General features: G+C 34.3%; 2 long non-coding RNA genes across 5 annotated transcripts in view; one reads left to right on the top strand and one right to left on the bottom strand.

Annotated features, from left to right (window-relative positions):
• LOC132002451 (uncharacterized) overlaps positions 1-20,537 on the bottom strand; it is a 34,581-nt gene extending 14,044 nt beyond the window's left edge. The window contains exons 1-4 of one of the 2 annotated variants that reach the window (XR_009399895.1): positions 19,868-20,537; positions 18,918-19,004; positions 13,837-13,931; positions 6,194-6,260 (exon numbers count right to left, since the gene is read on the bottom strand). This is a non-coding gene — a long non-coding RNA (uncharacterized LOC132002451). Of the gene's footprint in view, positions 1-6,193; positions 6,261-13,836; positions 13,932-18,917; positions 19,005-19,203; positions 19,278-19,867 lie in introns of those variants that run through there. The other variant, XR_009399896.1, reaches the window with a different exon arrangement.
• LOC132002452 (uncharacterized) overlaps positions 20,533-20,593 on the top strand; it is a 40,544-nt gene continuing 40,483 nt past the window's right edge. For all 3 annotated transcript variants that reach the window (XR_009399899.1, XR_009399897.1, XR_009399898.1), the window contains exon 1: positions 20,533-20,582. This is a non-coding gene — a long non-coding RNA (uncharacterized LOC132002452). The remainder of the gene's footprint in view (positions 20,583-20,593) is intronic.

Below are 20,593 nucleotides of genomic sequence, written 5' to 3'. Positions count from 1 at the left end.
TCCATTGACATTTTTGTTTGGGCATATTTACTTTCTATCCTAATGCTCCTGTAATTTCAGTTAATCTAGTTTACATAAGACATTACTGCACCTAACAAAAACATAAAACATTCTAGGTATCTCTCCTGGGCTCTAACATCATCCTGAGTGCAAAAGAGTTTAATATTTAATAGTAAATTCCAATTTTTATTTCCAATTTTATCTGAATCTGGGAGACCCAAGATGGAATCCTGGCTTTTGAATCGTCAGTAAGTTATTTCAATACATGGAACCTTGCGTTTTCTTTTTGTAAAATAGGTTAGTAATGCCCAATTCATAGCCCGTTAAAACTGTACAAATTTAAACTTTATGAACACATCTAGTAGTGAACAGGTATTTAATAAATGACTGCTGAATCTAACTTCATAGGTTTTGCGACATACTTTGGACAAACAGGGTTTCAGGGGACTGTGACTGAACATGAACCAACAGTGCTGATGATAAAGAGAAAGTTAGTGGAATCAGGAAGGGTGCACTAACAGATCTTATTCATAAGAGAAATACTGTATTGTGTACCTCAGACCACACAGAGAACACTCAGTTCTGTATGCAGTATTTCTGAAGGAACACTGACAAAACGTAGTGGATCCAAAAGTGGAATATGCAGGATACTAGTGATCTAGAATTCATACTATGAGAACAGGTGGAAAGACTTAGGTATGCTCAGCCTAGAGAAAAGAGAGAAAAACTATTTTTAGAAGACCTATCTAGGGCCAAAGGATGAAATTATATAATGAACTGAAATCTCTCTTATGAGAATTTTTTTTTATCAATTATTACAACTGACATAATTTATACCATTAAGGAAAAAAGCTTATCTATTATGGTTCTAATTCTAAAACTCTGAGGATTAAAATAAAATGACTATAGATCAATTAAAAAATTGACTTTTAGGAGCGCCTGGGTGGCTCAGATCATGATCTCAGGGTCATCGGGCTCTCTGCTCAGTGGGGAGCCTGCTTCCCTTCTTTTCTCTCTGCCTACTTGTGATCTCTCTGTGTCAAAAAAAAAAAAAAAATTAAAAAAAATTTTAAAAATTGATTCTCAGAGGTTTCTAGGTGGCTCAGTCAGGTAAGCAGCCTGAGATCTGGTTACAACTCAGGTCATGGGGTGCCTGGGTGGCTCAGTGGGTTAAGCCTCTGCCTTCGGCTCAGGTCATGGTCATGGTCTCAGGGTCCTGGGATCAAGCCCTGCATCGGGCTCTGCTCAGTGGGGAGCCTGCTTCCCCCTCTCTCTATGCCTGCCTCTCTGCCTGCTTGTGATCTCTCTCTCTCTCTGTCAAATAAATAAATAAAATCTTAAAAACAAAACAAAACAACTCAGGTCATGATCTCGGGGTTGTGAGATCAAGCCCTGTGTGGGCCTCTGTGCTTACTGGGGAGTCTGCTTAAGATGCTCTTCCTCTCTCTTTCCTTCTGCCCCTCTACATGCTCTCTCTCTCAAGTAAATAAACAAAATTTTTAAAAACTGACTTTTAGAAAATTTCAAGCTGTCTTATTAAGGATTTGAAGGACAATCTGCATTTAAGTTCTGACAATAGGGCATTAACTATAAGGGGCATAAAGAAATAACTTGAGGAGAAAATTAAATGAAAATGAAACAAAAAAAAATTTTAAGAAATTTATTTACTGGATGTACCAGGAAGACTGAAACTAACAGTCTAGACTAAAAAGTCAGGTGTGACTACTGACAACCTGACATGTATCCTTTTCAATTCTGCATTCAACTTATTCCTGTTTCATACAGAAATCACTCTGACAACTCAATTTCAGGCAAAAAGATAGTGTCAACGGGCAAGACTGCACTGAATAGTCTAGGACTGTTACCTATATAGTATGTACGCTTAAACTTGAAATCCCTATTACAGCAGAATTCATCATATGTGTATATTTATTTCCTATTTTAATTAAGGCCTGTGCTATTAAATTTTGTCTTGTTTTCGTTTTCCCAAGAAAACATCAAAACTAACTTCATAAATAAGAAATTCCCTCTTAATATTCTTTGAATCATCCATCTTGAACTGAGAAGTTGCTCAGGAAGGATAAATAATGACTCCACCTCCTTTCTGTAATTTTGGCACTAAAACTCAAATTTTATGGCTACCACTTTGTTGACAGCAGAAACAGCCTTGCATAGACAAAAGATCAGATTTCATTAATTTAAATTACTCTGTTGAACACATATATGTCAAACATTTAAGATCTTAAAGACAGGAACAATTGACATTTAATTAAACATTATCTAATTCTCAAAAAGAGCAATTATTTGACCAATGACTGAAAAACGGTTGTAGCACATTGTAAATTTTCTGTGTTCATAAACCTTAGGACATACCCTTGTAAGAGCTTCGACTTGATATATTGAACTAAATTAATATCAAATGGTATTTGCAAACCTTCTTTACTACTAAATGCTGACAGTACCTAGCACCCTTATAAATTTTTTTGATTGTAAACACTGCTTACCACTAATTGAAGTGCCAAAAGAGAAATCTGTTCTTTTTTTTAATCTCTTTTGGCACAAATCTTTCTCCCAGAAACATTCACATTATAAAATTATTCAAGATAATTAAAATTTCCTCGAGTGCCACAGGTAGACAGCAATTTGTAGAAGACTGAATTTCAATTACAAATATGTAAAAACAGACTATTCAGCTATATTTAGTAACTCATACCAAAAGCATTACATTTGCATTGAAAATACAACAGAATTTATATCAGTTGCAATATTACTTACTTACTGCCCTACCAACATTCTGATTTTATTTGCAGTACTTTTAGTCAGCCCCACATTTAAATTACTTCTTAAAAAAGATTTTACTTACTTATTTGTGAGAGAGAACATGGAGGAGGGGGGAAGGGAATTAGAGTCTTTGCTGAACAGGAAAGCTGGGCAGGACTGGGGTAGGGGTGGCGGTGGGGTTGTACTCCAGGGCCCTTGATCCCAGGACTCTGGCATCATGACTGAGCTGAGGGCAGATGCTTAACTGCCTGAGCCACCTAAGTCTTCCTACATTATTTATAATTAAAAAAATGAGGGGCGCCTGGGTGGCTCAGTGGGTTAAGCCGCTGCCTTCGGCTCAGGTCATGATCTCAGAGTCCTGGGATCAAGTCCCGCATCGGGTTCTCTGCTCAGTGGAGAGCCTGCTTCTCTCTCTCTCTCTCTGCCTGCCTCTCCATCTACTTGTGATTTCTGTCAAATAAATAAATAAAATCTTAAAAAAAAAAAAAAAAAGACTATTTTTTTTCTAATATGGTATAATTAGCAATATGCCATTGCTATTCTTTTGTTAACTTTGATAACATTTCTAAAAACTTACCTACTCAGTCCAATGTGAGAAATAATTTTTGTCATTTATATTTATATTAGACTAGTTATCTATAGCAGGAAAATAATCAGTCTCCTGAATTACAAGGTCACTTGTTTCCATGACCTTTTTAAAAATTTTTTTATAGGACTAACAATGACAGCCCTGAATGAATTTTCTGCTTTATCTTCTGTTTCTTATTTAAAAAGTCAGTGTCTTAAAATTTCTGTTATAGATTAGAAAGAAGCAATGATCTTTACTGAGGACAGTACACCTAAAGGTGTTATTTCATTTACCACCAAATGACATACCTAGTTATTTTAAGTTTATACAACAGAAATATGTAATCTAAGCATATGTACCCAAAACTGCAACATAAAAAAACAAAATACCGCTCAAAAAAGAAAAAGTGGGAAATTAAGGGAAGAAATGATTATTTCTGAATGTTTTATGTTAAGTAATAAATATAAAAATGAACCGTAAACAATATGTAAAAATGAACCTGAAACACTGCTATTATTTAATTCTGGCAGCATTAGGTATAATGAAACACCAATATTCTATAAATTCTGGAATATCTACAGTCCGCAAGTTGGGAATAGTTTAAAAAATACCCCTTTCTTAAAGAATGGCATTAAACAAACATAAGAGAATGACAGATGAGGGGATATACCCACATAATCATATAGAATTACTGAATACTGTCACTATGTACCCATTTTTCTAGGCACTGTTTAATTGGAAAAATCACCATTTTAATAACTAAGATTAAAAAGAACTCCACACATACTACCTAGAACAACCAGAAAACATTCCAATTATAAAATATAGCAAATGACCTATCTTTAAAAGATGCTGGACAATATGCAAGAAAGGCTATTTGTTTAGAAATTTAAAAAGGAGATGAAATAAGATTAGGAATATGACGTTATCTATGCTTATAAATCTGTTAGAAGTTAAAGAATACCTATTTCTTTTTGAAAAGTTGACTGTTCTCTAGTATATACAGTTGGGAGTTCAATACCAATCAAAAAGATTTCTTTTTCTAAGATTTAAGCTAAAGTAAAACTCAGCTGGCTTCCAAGGGACCAATTAAGGAACTTATGCCTAAGCTATATAGGATTCTTTGGGGATTTGTAAATGTTTCCATTATAGTTTTCCAGAGACAAAAATATAAAAAGGAAAAAATCGGAGAAAGAAGTGACCTGTGGTATTTGGCTACTACTCTTCCAACTGGCTCATTAATAAAGGTTTTAAATATTTAATTGATTTCTACCCTAAAAACTACTTACTGAGTTCAATGGCTGATCTTCTACGATCATAAGGTCACTCCTCAACACATATACATTACTTACCAAGTCACTAATATAATGGTATTAGATGAGATAAGAGAAGACTGTGATGCACTGGTTTTCACCTCAATGGGCGATCCCTCAACACCAAGGTCAGAAAATAGTCGCACGTGAGTTCTTTTATTTAGAGATATAGAATTAGCTCAAGGAAGAGACAGAAATGAATCTTTTTTGGTAACTGATTACCAGGAAAATAGTTATCTTGTACAGTTACAATGACCTTGATTTTAGAGTTTTTTTTAGGGGTATGACATTAATTTCAGCTAACCTGTTAGAATTTTTAAGTTTCTTGGGGCACCTGCATAGCTCAGTTGGTGGTTAAGCGTCTGCCTCTGCTCAGGTCATGATCTCAGGTTCCAGGATCAAGCCCCAACAGGGCTCCCTGCTCAGTAGGGAGTCTGCTTCTCTCTCCTTCTGCTCCTTCCTCTGCTCATGCTCACTCTTTCTCACTCTCTAATAAATGAAAGCCTAAAAAAAAAAAAAGAATCTGTTTCTCAAAACTTAAATCAATCAGGGTAAAAACATTTCTTATTCTCATCTCAGAAAGGTGTGCACGTGCATATATAAAAGGAAGGAAAAGTGACTGCCTTCCTATTTTTCCTACCTTCTGAAGTTTAAAAGTTTAATTTTAAGTATCTCACAGAAAAGTCTGCAGTGCAATCTTGTGAAATGCAAAAATAAATGAAAAAACTATTTCTCAAGTGAAGAGAATATTTCTAATTTATAAAACCATTAAATAATTGTTAGTAAACCTGATTCATGATGATAATAAAAAAGATAATTAGTCATATATAAAGTCCTTTGAAGAAAAAGTGTTTAAGATTGTGATTCTCGGGGTGCCTGGGTGGCTCAGTGGGTTAAAGCCTCTGCCTTCGGCTCGGGTCATGATCCAGGGTCCTGGGATTGAGCCCCGCATCAGGCTCTCTGCTCAGCAGGGAGCCTGCTTCCTCCTCTCACTCGGCCTGCCTCTCTGCTCTCTGCCTACTTGTGATCTCTGTCTGTCAAATAAATGAATGAAATCTTAAAAAAAAAAAAGATTGTGATTCTCAAATTCAGAGATGATAAGGCCTGGCTGTAAAATACTTCTCAAAATCGAAACTTACCCAAAGCAATGACATTATTCTTGCTCTAAACTGGGTTAAATCAATACCAAACTTCAGTGTATAGGGGGTAAGGGGAGATCAGAAAATTGTCAATAGGGGTGCCTGGGTGGCACAGTTGATTAAGTGTCCTGCTCTTGATTTCAGCTCAGGTAATGATCTAAGGGTCATGAGGTTGAGTCTTGCATCAGACTGAGCACATGGGGCCTGTTTAAGATTCTCTCTCTCCCTCTGCACTTGCCCCCCGCACCACAGTTGCTCTAAAAAAAAAAAGTTGTCAATCTAGGCTAGTAGGAAAAAAATTCAGAAATAAAGCAAAACCTGTAACCAAACACTAGCTTTTTATAAAAATGGTTGAGGTTAATACTAAATATTAATTGAGAGTTAATACTTACAAGATAAGAACTGCTGGGCTAAGTAGGGGACTGTTTTATTATGGTCTTCATTTTATCAATATCAAACCTAGGAAAAAAAAAGAGTGAAGACTTTAAAAATTTGATTACATTATAAAAGTTAGAAAATTTTCAACTGGGGTTGATAATCATGATTTTCTGATCCTTATACAGCACAACCACAGATTATAGACACCCAGCAGCATTTGTATATTTTAGTCTAAAGTAGCTTAATTGCTTAATTTCTCTTCTCTATTACTATTTCCTTCTCAAAGTATAAAAGTCAAATATGTAAATGCAACTAAAACTAATACTTCAATGTCTAATTTGGAGCACATTGAGCTTCTAGAGGACATCATACAATTGCAGATATTTCAAGATAAATTCAAGATCATACCTCAAGACTGACCAGTCTTTCTCTTAGGCATATACATACACACATGTATACAATCGCAAAATCTAAAAATCCATATATTGTCCAAGAATTCTACTGTGATACAGTATAAATACAGAGCTTAAACTGGGGTTTCAAATGTTTACAGATATGTTGGAAAATAATGTTATATCTATAGCCATAGCAATAGAAAATATTATTATGAAATAACATGAAAAATGCAGGAGTAGTGATAAGAAAATTGATTCCAAGGTTGTTCTTTATTTACAAGAGCAGGAAGAATTAAAAGCCAGTATGCAAAGAAAGGAAACATTACTGCTTATCTTTAAAATTGAAAAAATTTAAAAATATACTAATTTAAACTGGTTAGAACGTTTACTTTCTGTGGGCCATGACTGTAACTTGTAGTTCTTGATACCAATTAATGCTTAAGCACTTACTATAAGATATAGAATAGAATAAGTAAAATAAACTCATCTATGCTTTTAATGGAGCACTCTTTTTTTTTTTTTTTTTTTTTATTTGACAGACAGAGATCACAAGTAGGCAGAGAGGCAGGCAGAGAGAGAGGAAGGGAAACAGGCTCCCTGCTGAGCAAGAGCCAGACCTGGGGCTTGATCCTAGGACCCTGAGATCATGACCTGAGCTGAAGGCAGGGGCTTTAATCCACTGAGCCACCCAGGGGCCCCGTGACTAAATTCTAATATACTACCATGCTTATTTTGTTTTATGTGTCCTTTTTTTTTTTTTTTTTAAGAAAAAAAGACCATACATACAGTTGAGTCCTTTCTGTACCGTACCCTGATCCCATTATCCTTCCTAACATAAAATCACAATCTTGAATTTGGAAATTTATTTCCTATGCACGCTTTTACACTACTACTATTGTAAATTCAAGTACTTAAAACATGTATCATTGTTTTCAAGGTTTATTAAAATGTGTATTATATACACACATTCTATAAATGTTATTATACATACATATCCTTTTGTAGTTTGTTTTTGCTGAAGACATTCATTCATGATAATACACAGAGCTCACTTTAATAGCAGTATAATAAACAGTTCATCATATGACTATGCCACAATTCACCATTCTCTTGTTGCTTAATGTTTACAGTGCTTTTGATTTTTTTCTATTAAAAATAAAAGTAATAAGACTTTGCCATACATGTCTCAGTTTATCTAGAACATCTACGAAATGGAATTGTTGGGTTCAAGCCTATGTATACTCAATTTTACTAAGATATTGTCAGATGCTCTCACAAGGAGCATATGGAAAGTTCATTTTCTCCAAGATCTTGAAGTACATTTAAGAAAAAGCGCCACTATCTAGAGGAGTATTTTCAAAATTCTTAAGTGATCAAATCCTTCTGTTTTTATCAAGTGTAGGTCTAACATAGGTATACTAAATGTTTTAAACAAAAGAGACTAAAATTTGTTCTAGGGTACCTGCACAAAAATAAAGCTTTCATGATAGAGATTTTCCTCATATGACTGAGGAAATAGCAAGACTTCATCTAGAACTATTGTGGTAGAAATGGTAAGATTCAGCATTAGTTACTAAGCTTAGATTCACAATGACCAAAGAGGGTAGGGGGAGCAGAAAATATAAATGGTTAATTATTGTGAAGAATCCTCCATTTCATTTTGGGCAGTGCTCCTCACATGTGGTACTTCTAAAAAAACCCACTTGGAGCTTGTAAAAAATACAAATTCCTGAGTCCTAGGGCTCCAGAGAATCTGATTCAGCAGGTCTGATAAAATGCTTTGTTCTTCTAAGTTATTCTGGTCCATAGATACTTCAGTAATTCATAGTAAAAACAAGGTGTTTTAAATATAAAGGATTTTGTAACTCATTTTTTAATTAGGAGAGGTAGCTAATTAAAATGTTATCTGTTAAATTACATCAACACGAATTACATCAAACATCCTGGTAATAGCAAAAAAAAAAAAAAAGTTATGGTTGAATGTTTGACACTTCATGTTAGACCAGGTTTTAGGCTCATTTATTATTTCGGGTAAGCACATACTACAACAAAGCTTGTTTTGATAGTATTAGGAGAAAATTCATATTCTGAATTTACTGTTATTGGAAATGGAAAACATTAAGAGTGGGTGTGATTAGTTGTGATTTTAATGAAGGTAACCAAGGAAAAACAATGATTACCTTTTTAAAAGAATGCTACTGCGAATGTCAAGACTTTAAACTGGGACATTAGGTTTATACACTAAAAATGTCATTTGTAGTTTTCCACCTAGAATGCTACAAATAAAATTGGAACTTTAATAGCAATTTAATATTCACTTCCCTGTAATTACGACCTATTGTAATTTTATTCAGGTACAAGATGAGAAAAATGCAGATATTTAGGTTATGCAAATATGTGCAAATTCAAATTGTAAAAATAAAAAAAACCTATTTATATTACAAAGCCCTATTTCCAAAAGATTTAGAATAATCTTTATTTCTAGATATAAAGTTCAGATATACAACATTTTAATAGAAAATGTGAAGACTTGCTGAGTTTCCAGCTGTAGCCTGCTTTGTGATTAAATTAAACACTAAGCAGTATGGGGTATTCTTTTTTTTTTTTTTTTTTTTAAAGATTTTATTTATTTATTTGTCAGAGAGAAAGCGAGCGAGATCGAGCACAGGAAGACAGAGTGGAAGGCAGAGTCAGAGGGAGAAGCAGGCTCCCTGCGGAGCAAGGAGCCCGATGTGGGACTCGATCCCAGGACGCTGGGATCATGACCTGAGCCGAAGGCAGCTGCTTAACCAACTGAGCCACCCAGGTGTCCCATATTCTTTTTTAGTTATAGTGAAATCAACAAGAATTTGGCCTTCTTTAGACTAGGCTACAAAACAGAGATAATATGGGCCCAGAATATGGCTCCAAAGTGATAGAAACACTCCTGTGTGGCCATAGTCAACTTTTCTTTCCTTAATATAACACCTAGCTTGTGCTATCCAGTAACAATTTTTTTCAATCTACCAGCTTGAAAGTGAAAAACACGAAACACACCAAACATAATTCCAGAAACAAGATGATTTTCCATTCAAACAGATGGAATTAACTGATAAAAATTAAATGAACTAAACCCACATAGTACATAATAGAAAATAATGTAAGTCTACCAGCTATAAGCAGAAAACTAAGTTTCCTTTATGCAGCTTGGAAGAAAGTAACTTTTTGTCAAAGAATATATTCATTATACTATATATGGGTTATAATGATAGTTGGGCCCTTCCTACCTGGTCTGTAAAAGCTCCTGCAGCTCCTTTGGCCATCATTATTACATATTGATGCTATTCTATACAACAGCTGACAAAGAGTATCAATCTCCCAGCCCCTGTTCCCAGCTGTAAGGGACAAGAACAAGGGCTGTGGTGATACTTGTTTATTCATTGTTGTTGCTGCTGCTACTGAAGCAGCAAGCTAAGAAAAGCATATGCAACTGACACAGAAGACAAAAATGATTCTAGTCCAACCTACCTAACAGGTCAGCTTTCATCATTCTATGATAAAATTGCTTAAAGAGAAAATTTTTTTTTTTTTAAATTAGGACGGGAAGAGAAGAAGAAAGGACAAAATGAATGTTCTGATCAGAAAGGGAACCCATAATGTATCTAAGGAAAAAAATTAATGACACTTGTAATAATCTTCAGCTCCTAGTTTAGATTTAACTCAATTATCAACATTCTCAGAAGAGTTTTAACAAGGTTTGGCATGAATTCATAAATCTGTATTATCTTTCCTATCCACTCTACTGGAAAATAAGTACCTAAACTTTAATCAAGAAATGAAATTATATTTTGCTTATAGAAAGTTCCAGGCTCCCAAGTTCCACATATCTAATCATCACCATATGTTTGACATCAGATCCTATTAACAAAGAAGTAAGATTTTAGTCCATAAATATTTTTTAACAAAAACTCCAACCATTAAAAAAATTCCTACTTGTAATTTATTTACTTTAAATGTGTACTACAAAGCTAAAACTGAGTATAAGTACATAAGATCAATGATGAGTAACAGAGAATATTTATTCTGTCAAATTATCTTTAAACGTGATGTTAATTATGGGTTTATAACTTCAATTTTAAATGCAATCTTTATCCTTTAATACCTTAGGCAATTTTTGATTTTGAAAAATATTTAGGAAGTCAGAAAAATTAGGAATCTATAAATTATTTTTAAAAGGCTAGAATTGGCTGATAAGTCTAAATAAGATCTAGTCAAGAAGGCTAGATTTGGGATTTTTTAAAATAAAAGTATCAAATACAGTCATATTGAAAATTCAGATCAAAATATTTTGGGAAAAAGGGGAAAAATATTTTATTTTTATAAAAATTACAAAAACAATTGTTCTGCTTAGTAGCAGTCCAAAAACAAATAATACTAATAAAAATAAAAGAAATAATTCTGAGGATCACAGGATAACAAAAGTACTATTTTATTATGAAAGCCAGAGAATGGAAAAAACTGACAGCAAATATCAAAAAAGGATTTTTAAAAATTAAGACATTTACAAAACAGTAATAAATTAATAAACTATTAACTAGCTGATTAATCGGTCTCAGGAACTACATTTGAAACACACTGCAAGCTTCTCTTTCAAGTGACTCTCATCATGAAACAAGAAAGTAAAACTAAGTCAAATCATATATGTTAATGAAATACCAAGTGTGATTTGGGGTGCTAAGGACTGAAATTCTACTTCAAAATACTTAATGAAAAATTTAAATCATCTCATTAATTAAATAACACAGTTTGAAGGTGCTTAGAAAATAAAATTCTGAAAAGAAATAATAGATTAAATATATATTTTATTTGTTGGTCAGAAAATAACCCAAAATATACACAAAATTGCTTCAAACATTTAAAAAAATTTTAGAAAGTTAATTGTCTATTCTTTAGTGATTCTCAGCAACATTAGAAAATCTCAATAAAGGAAGCTGTTATAGCTGAGAAATTGCAAATGTTGTCCTTATAAACTAGAATTATACATCAATGACAAATAAAGAATAATTTCAAGTCCCTTCAACATGTAGACATGTTAAATTACTTCTGTTCTAGTTTATCCAAAATATTCTTTCCCCCAAGAGTAACTATTTCAACAAAACAGGAACATTGACAGTATAGCTATATTTTAGGAACAATTAAGAATTTTTTCTTGAGAAAATGAATGTCATTTAAACCAGAAAGTGCATTTAACCAAAAATATAATTGCTGCACAAAAAAGAAGTCTATCAGTGAAAAAAAAAAAAGTAAATCCTTTCCTCCAAATCGTGACATAATAAACTACTTATCAAGGTTTAGCTAGATATAATCAGGTTTGCAAATTTAAAACACTCAAAATCCTTAGAAAATGTCCTTTAAGGGGTAAAGGCTAGCCAATCACGCATAGCAGTAAAAACCTTTATTAACCTGTCTCCTAAAATAACATATACTACTAATTAGGTTAAAGTTTCTTACTCTGTAAGAGCTGACCAAATACAAGAAAACTATTAATATTTGCATCAAGTCTCTTAGATGTTAAATTATTTAGGAAGCTAAAAATCTGGAAGTTTATAAGCCAATATATAGCTATAGAGGGATGATTTTATGATGCTAAATATTTGTGTTCAAACACTAAGTTTTGACAATTTTAAAGATCTCAAATCATAAACACTCTAAATCAGAAAGAACTCTGGATTTATGTCTTTATTTAAAATATGAATTCAAAAACTATGTTTATTCCTCCCTTTAATAGTAGGCTGTGTGTAAAAGATATCTGGATTAAAAATGATAAACTGAATCTAGTTGTTTTTTTTTTCCCCACTCAGAAACCGTATTTTTCACTTTTCATCTTAATGTTTTCTAATCTGAAAATCACTGGTTAAATCGGGGGGGGGGGGGGAGTTGTATTCGATTTGATTTTATTCAAACTAAGCTGCTTTTTCATAACATTCTCAAGTCTAAGTTATAAAGACATTCTATACCTTGTATTTATCTTGAACAATATAGTGACACTTTACAGTATAATGACATCAATACCTGAATGTTACCCTTACATTAAACTGATTTGTATTAAATTTTAACATTTTATGTAACATTAACTGGTAGTGGATTCATATTCCTGGATTATCTAATATCTAATAATAAATATCAGATATTAGTTTTTAATATTTTGGTATATATCTCAATGTTCAAAAACACATTGGAGAATTTGTTTGGAAAAAACTAAACGTTGTTTAAAGATACAAACAGTTCTATGACCACAATTACACTTTGTTCTTAAGACTAAATTATATTTTTCTATGAAAATAAATCTTTATCTCCCATATCCAATATATATAAAGTAAATATTTTTAGGTGAAAAAAAATTTAAAGAAAAAATTGTAGTATGCTCTATTTTAGAAGACCTCACTTTAGCAAATAGTTTTTAAAAAAAAATTTGGTTAGTACTTTATCATGAGACTAATATTTTTAACATGGAAAAATTAATCAATACTTAGTAATATTGTTCAATAAATTCATTTATATTATACTAGATCACTATTTAGCAATCAAAATTTTTATTAGGTATCTGAAACTTTCAACTAAAACTATAAAAATGAAAATAAATATACTAGAAAAGTGGCTCTTCTGATAAAGAATTTTGGAGTTAAAAATAAGTTACTGGAAGTTTTGGCAGTTTACATTTTTAGAGTTGCAATTTTTCATATTAATAATTTAAATATTTTACTCAGAGTATTTATGAGTAAGATAGTAGTTTCTGCTTAAGAAAGTGGGTTTTTCAGTTTCAACCAAAATGCCACTTTTGGTTAGGATGGTATTTGGAATACTCTAAATTCTCTTAAAATAGTCTAATCTTATCTAATTTTATAGGCTTTACCTATCACTATCCCTGCCAAAGAGTTGAGCACCAAATTCTATATAATTTAAACCTCCCAGTTTGAGATGGAAAGTCCTATTTAATTCATATATATATATAACCTTAAGAAAAAAGAAAAATCACTCTATGTACTTATTTTTAGAATAACTTCAATTGGAATTGGACCTAATAAAACATAATGAGAATATCAATTATATTTAAAAATGTGGAGTTTCAATAATCAAGAGAAGTCCACTTGGGCCACTTCACAGATTTCTATTAATAAATCTTCATTGATTTTAGATCACTTAAAAAAGTTCTAGCTTTACTGTCTAGTCCAATTATATTGCAAAGATATAAAATATTACCCTTTTAAAATTCATTAGTATACCTTAATCTCCTATCATGTTCCAATGCATTATGTGAGTGTTCAATCAAAGAAGTTAGGTTGTTCTCCAGAATTGGCTCTCTCCTAAAGGTCAAAACCTGCAATAAAAATGTCATGTATTATAGCATGAAGACACTCAACAGATTTCCGCCTCCTGAAGTTCCACAATTGATTCCTGAACACTGAGGTAAAATCTTCAAAATGACCCCAATCTTGCCCGTGTTCAAAGAAAACCTAACTTGAAAATAATGTTTTTTAAGTAGAAATAACTTGATTAGAAACACCTGTGATATGCTTTATCATCTGAAGCCTCTTCAAGCAAATCAGATTAATATGTTTCTGCTTTCATTTCTCTTTAGGGCACTCATTTTTAAAGTTGTGCGTGTGTGTGTGTGTATGTGTAGGTAAGTACTGGAGGACTGTTAAAGGGGACTTCATAAAGAATATATCAGAAATATAGTTTGTGCTTCCAAAACTCATAAAATCCATAGTTAACAAAAACTATTCAAAGGATAGATTTTTAACTACCTTTCTCCCCAAATCATTGAATATTTTAATGATGACAGAAATTACCATTATTATAGTTTAGTCTTTTGCCTTGCCTGTGTGAACAAATTATACTGATATTTCTGAATATTTTAAGACATTACGGTTCTAACAGAACAAAATTTACAATTAAATTTTTAAGCAAAATATTTATTAGTAAAGGTGGATGGCTATTGGGCCAATGGCTTTTTAATATTTCCAAATAAATGTGGTATAATCAAATGTATACAAGAAGCTTCTTCATTTTTTCCACCTGAATCTTAATGATTTAGCGGCAATCAACCATCTAAAAATATAAAGTTTAGTTAAATCACCAAAGGCTTGTAACATATCATATGTTAACCATAATGCTTTTATTTAAGGATAGCTTAGGAAAAGAAATGAAAACCAAAAAAAACTTTATTCCTCTGCTGCCAAATAGTTGACTGTTTAATGACAAAACCCACACAAATGTAACTGACAAATACCAATCCAAATACCATGACACTTTTAAAAATTAAAATCACTTCCACACAGTCTTCCTCAAAAGACACAGTTTTCTGTATTTAAGCACTCTGAAAATTCAGGTATCGTAACTTTAAAAATCACAGAAAAATAGAAGAAACCAGTATGTACTCCATGCCAAATGTTAAGTTTTTAAATAGTAGGGAAACAGCAAATACTAGATAATAAAGAACAAAAGACATTTGAAAGTAAGACAAATATTAAACCAAATGTGTGTAAGAAAAAAAGATGTAAAAAAACCCTCTGAAATAGTATAACTCAATGCCAAATCTATTACAAAATACAGTTTATTATTTATATTAAGAACCCAGGGCAAAGTCTTTTCAGTGCAAAGATTTTTTAGTGAAATAAGACTGGAATAATCCAAAGTATATTAAACTTCTCATAATTTGATAAAAAATGTTAAGAATAAAACTCATATATACATAATTTCAAATCCAGTATTTGAAATTTATCTCTCTAAAACGAGATCCTAAAAGAAGACAGAGAAGAGGAGAAAAAAAGGCAAAAGAAAATCATTTCCCTATAAGAAAGCAATATTTATAGGAAGGCTTTACAATTATTTATATATGCAAACAGACAAATATACAAACATGTATTAGTAATGTGATATTCTAAAATTGATGCTACTTTTATTTAATCACAACTTTAAAATTCTAATACTGTCACTTGTAAAAATTTAAAGCAAAAATGGCTTAATCTAATTTTTGACACTTGTTTGAAGAAAGTGTTTGTTATTACTGATTTCCTTTGGTCTTAAAGAGATTTGGGGCTACCAAATTTCAGCAAGTCATAGTCTGAGCCTAATTACATGCCAGAATTAGTTGCCTGGCCACAGTGTTTCTAACTTTGCTGAATAAAAATTAATAATAAGAAATAAAACTACATGTAAATGAATAGTATGACAATTCTAAGAAGTGTTTTCTAGTTGTAAGACCAAATAACCTGTTTCTTCCAAAAAAGGGTTAAAAAAAAAAATCACTGTGGGAATTACTAAGCTTCACTAAACAAAAGGGAAAAAAGGCAAGAGCAAATTTAAGGCCATTAATTTTTTGAAATGAGATAAATTTTTATAGAATAAAATTTCAAAATTGTGTGTCTGATTCTTTTTAATTGGAGAAAACTTACGTAACATGTAGAAGAGATATCTAATACAGTGTCTGGGCATTTATTTTTTCTTTTAGTAAACCAAATTAACTGACCAATATCAGTATTTCTGGATGAAGTACACTGTGACATTTTGAATAGTAACTGCATACCAATAAACAGAAATGTATATTTATACACGTTTTCACAAAACAAAAACCAGACAAAAATGTAGTACACAAAGCATGATGAAACAGGGAATCCAGAATACGAAAGCTATTTTGAAATTTTCATCCTTAGTTCCAGTTCTTGATAACGTTAAAAGTGATATTAATTTGATCAGAAAAAAATGTGGTGTTACACGTAAACACCTTAGGCTGCATTTTGTAAATGTACAACTAAGACAAATTGACAGCATTAAAACAAAGCCTAAAATTGCCCTTTTATTTGGATTTTTAAAAATACTATGAAAGGCAAACAAATGAAAATCAGTGCTACCCGGAAGACAAACACCTTACCTTCTCTAGCTCCCTCTCCCTCACGTTATATAAACTTAGCTTTTAGAAAGAGAAGAGCTACTGTAGCAACACCTTTCCCCATCATTATTTTCCAGTGATAATATATGACTTTTCTAGTCCTCACAATAGAAAATAAATTAGAATTATCAATTTCCATAGAGTAATATGTATAATACACATAACAATAAAAAAATACATCTGTTGGCTGTCATACCTACATGCCCACAAATCTAAAAACCCAAATCTTCCTCTTATCTAGCATCACAAGGGAAAATATCTTGAACGCTGTGGATTTTATTTAGGTGCTAGTGCATTCTCAAGCTTTAAGTGTAGTATTTTAAATAAAGGAATCCTTCACTTCTTTTAAAAATGGCTTATTAAATAAAACAATTCTTCACCATCACCCCTCAAAACAAAAAAATCCCATAAACCAAAGCACTAAAAAAGTAGGGTTAAATTTAACCAGGCTGGTGGAATTTAAAGACTTCCCCCACCCCACCCTCAGAACTCTGCAAGTCACATAATAATTTGAATGAAAATTAAAACACAAAACCCCATACAAATATAAAAAAGCAAAACCTGCTAGATCTGTTATCATAGATAAAATTACATTTACAATAGAAATGGGGTCTCCTACAACTTCATTAAGTCAAATTTTATAGAAAGGATAATTAGCACCTTTCATGAAATTTTCATGAGATGATTCAAAATAAACAGCTTTGAAAAAAGGTAATGAACAAAGATTCTGTAATTGCAATTCCTGTTACAAAGGCAAAACACAATAGTATGATTTACAAACTCAGCTATTCCACTCAATATAAATTATATTTATAGCTCTACAGAGATTTATAAAAGTTGTGGGATCTTTTCATTTGAGTATTTTCTAAGAATGCATATTTGACCTAATGTGAAACCATAAACTGTTAAGTTTCAAAATTTCAACCGCTATTCATAAAAGAACACTGATTTCTATTAAATTCAAAAAAATCTTTAAAAAAGCATCTGCAGCTATTTTGTTTATCACTGAGTTTACCGATTTTCTTAGAAAACCACACCCGCCTTTTATCAAGATGCAATTAAACGGAATGACAAGCTTGGTAATAAATAGAAATATATTGACGGCTGTCTCAAGCAACATTAAACAAAAATCAACTGAAAACCAACCAAGTAAGACACAACACACCCACACTGTTGTATGCAATGTATTTCTTCACAGTGAATTTATCAAAGGAATGAAATCATACATAGGCACCTGTGCATACTTACCTGTAGTACTGTTTAAATTATGCAAGATAAATTTCTTATAAAGTTTTAAGTCCACAGCAATGGCTGAATTAGCAAAATCCATGTATTTTAAGTTAGATGTGAAAAAATTTAAATACATCCAATTTTTATGTAGAATGTGGAGAAGCTCATTCCTAAGAAAATTAAAGTTTCTTTTCATCAAAATAAAAGAAACTATTCTCCTGTAATCTCCATCGAATATGTAGCTTAAGTTGGAAAATTTCTGTCAAAGAAATAAAAAACCTAGATCGTACAGTCAGTTTTTAACCAAAAAAGAACGGAAGCAAATACGTTAAAGTCTTTGCAATTTCAACCAGCAGAATTAAAATTTTTAAGAAAACTGACTCCTCAGTTTTACTTTTAATATACATTTCAGAACCATTCGAAAGTCCTTTATGGAAGAAAAAAATATTAAACTCCAGCTCACCCCCCCCAACTCCTCGTCTTAACGTTTCCTATTTCCGTGTTCTCTAAAAGTATAATTTTTCGGAAAGCCGAGAATTGTAATCTAGTGTTCAACATTCAAACCCCCCAGTCCCGCTCTCTTCCAGCCAATCAGGGGGGTGACAAGTCCGGTGTTTTGGGAACTCCGTTAGATACATTTTGAAAAACATCACTTTGCGCTCTCCTATTCTCCTCGGGGATAGATTCTAAATGAGGGCGGGTCCTCTGGTCTTAATAGAAATAAGAAATCGATCAATCGTTACATCAATTCCAGGAGGAAAAACACTTTAGGCAGGTGGTCCTAAAGAATGTAAGATTGCGGGTTCCCAGAAAGCGTTATTCCTCTTTGCGAACAATTGAACTGCTGCTGCAAAACCCATCTCCGGCATATTCGCAACCCAGAGCCGCGCGCCCCACACGCAAAACACCACACTAGCAAAGGGTTAATCAGAGGTGACTTCAGCGCGGAAAAAGACTCAAAACCTAATATATCTTTAATGAAGAATTTTTACAAAGGCCATTATTTATAAAGTACTACTTAAAGCCGTCACTGGCCCAAATCATTCAAGAGTTGTCGACTAAGAATTGGTAGAAACTACGAGGATAAAAAAAGCCACTAAAGGGAAAGACAAATAACAGCCCTCTTCCCTCCGCCTCAGAGTCAAGAGAGTTCCCGAGAAAAGGTGGGGATTGCAAAATTACCGTTAAGTTGTCCGGGCTAAGACTTTTCGGGAGGAAAACATCAATAGTTTCACAGATTGCTTTTATCCTTGCGACATGTTTCAAAGACTGGAGAAGGAAAAAAGTCTTCTAAGAAAAGTGCATCTGGGTGAAAGAAATTGCAAGCTCGAAGCCCTGTCTCCCCCCGCCCCCGAAAAAACCAACACGGTGAGAGCAAATGACAAAAATCCCGAGCAAAAAGCGAAAGCCCAGCATCTTTCCTAGGAGCCCGCTAAAACCTCAAAAGTCTCCCTCCGCCCTATCTTACCCAAATTGGAAAAGCCAGACACCGTCAGGGTTACCCCTGTCCGGACCCAGGAGCGCAGAGCCGGAGGGCTACGTTGTGAAACTCACATTCCTAGGGCACCCCATGCTTTAGCGTCAAGCACAATATACAGTGCTGGGTCCCGCAGAAGGTAGGTCCGCACGACGGACTGGAGGCACCCGCCACTCCGGGTTCTTAATTTTCTGCCGACCTTAAGTTTCATGTCACGAGAACGCGGCAGTCAGCGCGGGCCGGGAAAACTGCGATAAAAGACCGCTCGGTTCGGCAAATGGGGGAGGGGACGCTGGTCCCCCTTCTCCTGTCAACGGGCCGCGGCCTGCGGAGCCCCGCAGCGCCCCGCGCCCGGCCCCGGGCGGGGGGTCCGGCTGACAGATCCGCTGGGCGGCGGCTGCTCCGCCGCAGCCCGTCCGCGTCCCGCTCAAACTGCAACTCCCCTCCCCCCACGCCCCCGTCTCTCCGCGCTCCCGCCACATTCCGCCCGCCGCCGCCCACTCCCAGACACCCAATTACCCCCAAACCATCTCCTCGCATTTTTAGCAATTAAAATGAGGGCGGACCCAGTGCCCATTCCCTGCACCCCCCCAACGCCTGACGGTCCCACCACTGCCACCTCCCAGGTCCCGCTATTACTTCTTCAGGTTCTTACCGTCTGCCGCAACCCTGGCGAAGCCCCACGGACTGCCCTTTGGTCGAAGTAATTTTTGGCGATTTTTTTAGTGATTTTTCGGCGGAGTCCTAGTAGCGCTATAATCTCGGACAGGTTATCCCGTCTCTCCCGCTAGATTGATGAGATCAGGCATCACTCGAAAATGGCGCCGAAAGCGCTGAGGCTCCTCATTCAAATTCGTTAGAGCCAACCCCGCCGCCCCAGGGCATGCCGGGAACGCGGGCTGCCTCCACAGCTGTCAATACCGCCTCCAAACCCTTCTCCGGCTTTCCCTACACTTCTGCTCATGCGCAAACTCCTACCCCAATATCCGCGCCTTGAACATGCGCAGAATCGTCGCTGTTCGCCGCTCTCACTTCTTTTCCTCAGTCTCACTCCTCCGGCCTCCTTTCTTGCGCGTGCGTGCAAGTCCTTTGCTCAGCCGCGGACGTGGAGGAACCGTGCGGCTGTGGGCCAGAGGTCCATAGACGACTTGTCAGTCGATAGGTATTTATTCTACTGTTCGAGGAAAACAAATAAGGGTGCAGCTTAGACGAAAAGAAACGTTTTATTGCCAGTGTCTAAACTCCTAAACAACGGAATTGTGTATGGATACACGTGTACTTAAAACAGCCTGGTGTGTGTGTAGAGCACTTGCTGTATGTCAACGCTTTACGGGAGTTATTGCACCTAAGCCTCAGAACAACTTTATGAGGTAGGTACAGT

Source organism: Mustela nigripes, chromosome 15 (assembly GCF_022355385.1).
Source record: "Mustela nigripes isolate SB6536 chromosome 15, MUSNIG.SB6536, whole genome shotgun sequence".
Taxonomy (NCBI): domain Eukaryota; kingdom Metazoa; phylum Chordata; class Mammalia; order Carnivora; family Mustelidae; genus Mustela; species Mustela nigripes.
This window is presented reverse-complemented; position numbering and strand designations above follow the sequence as displayed.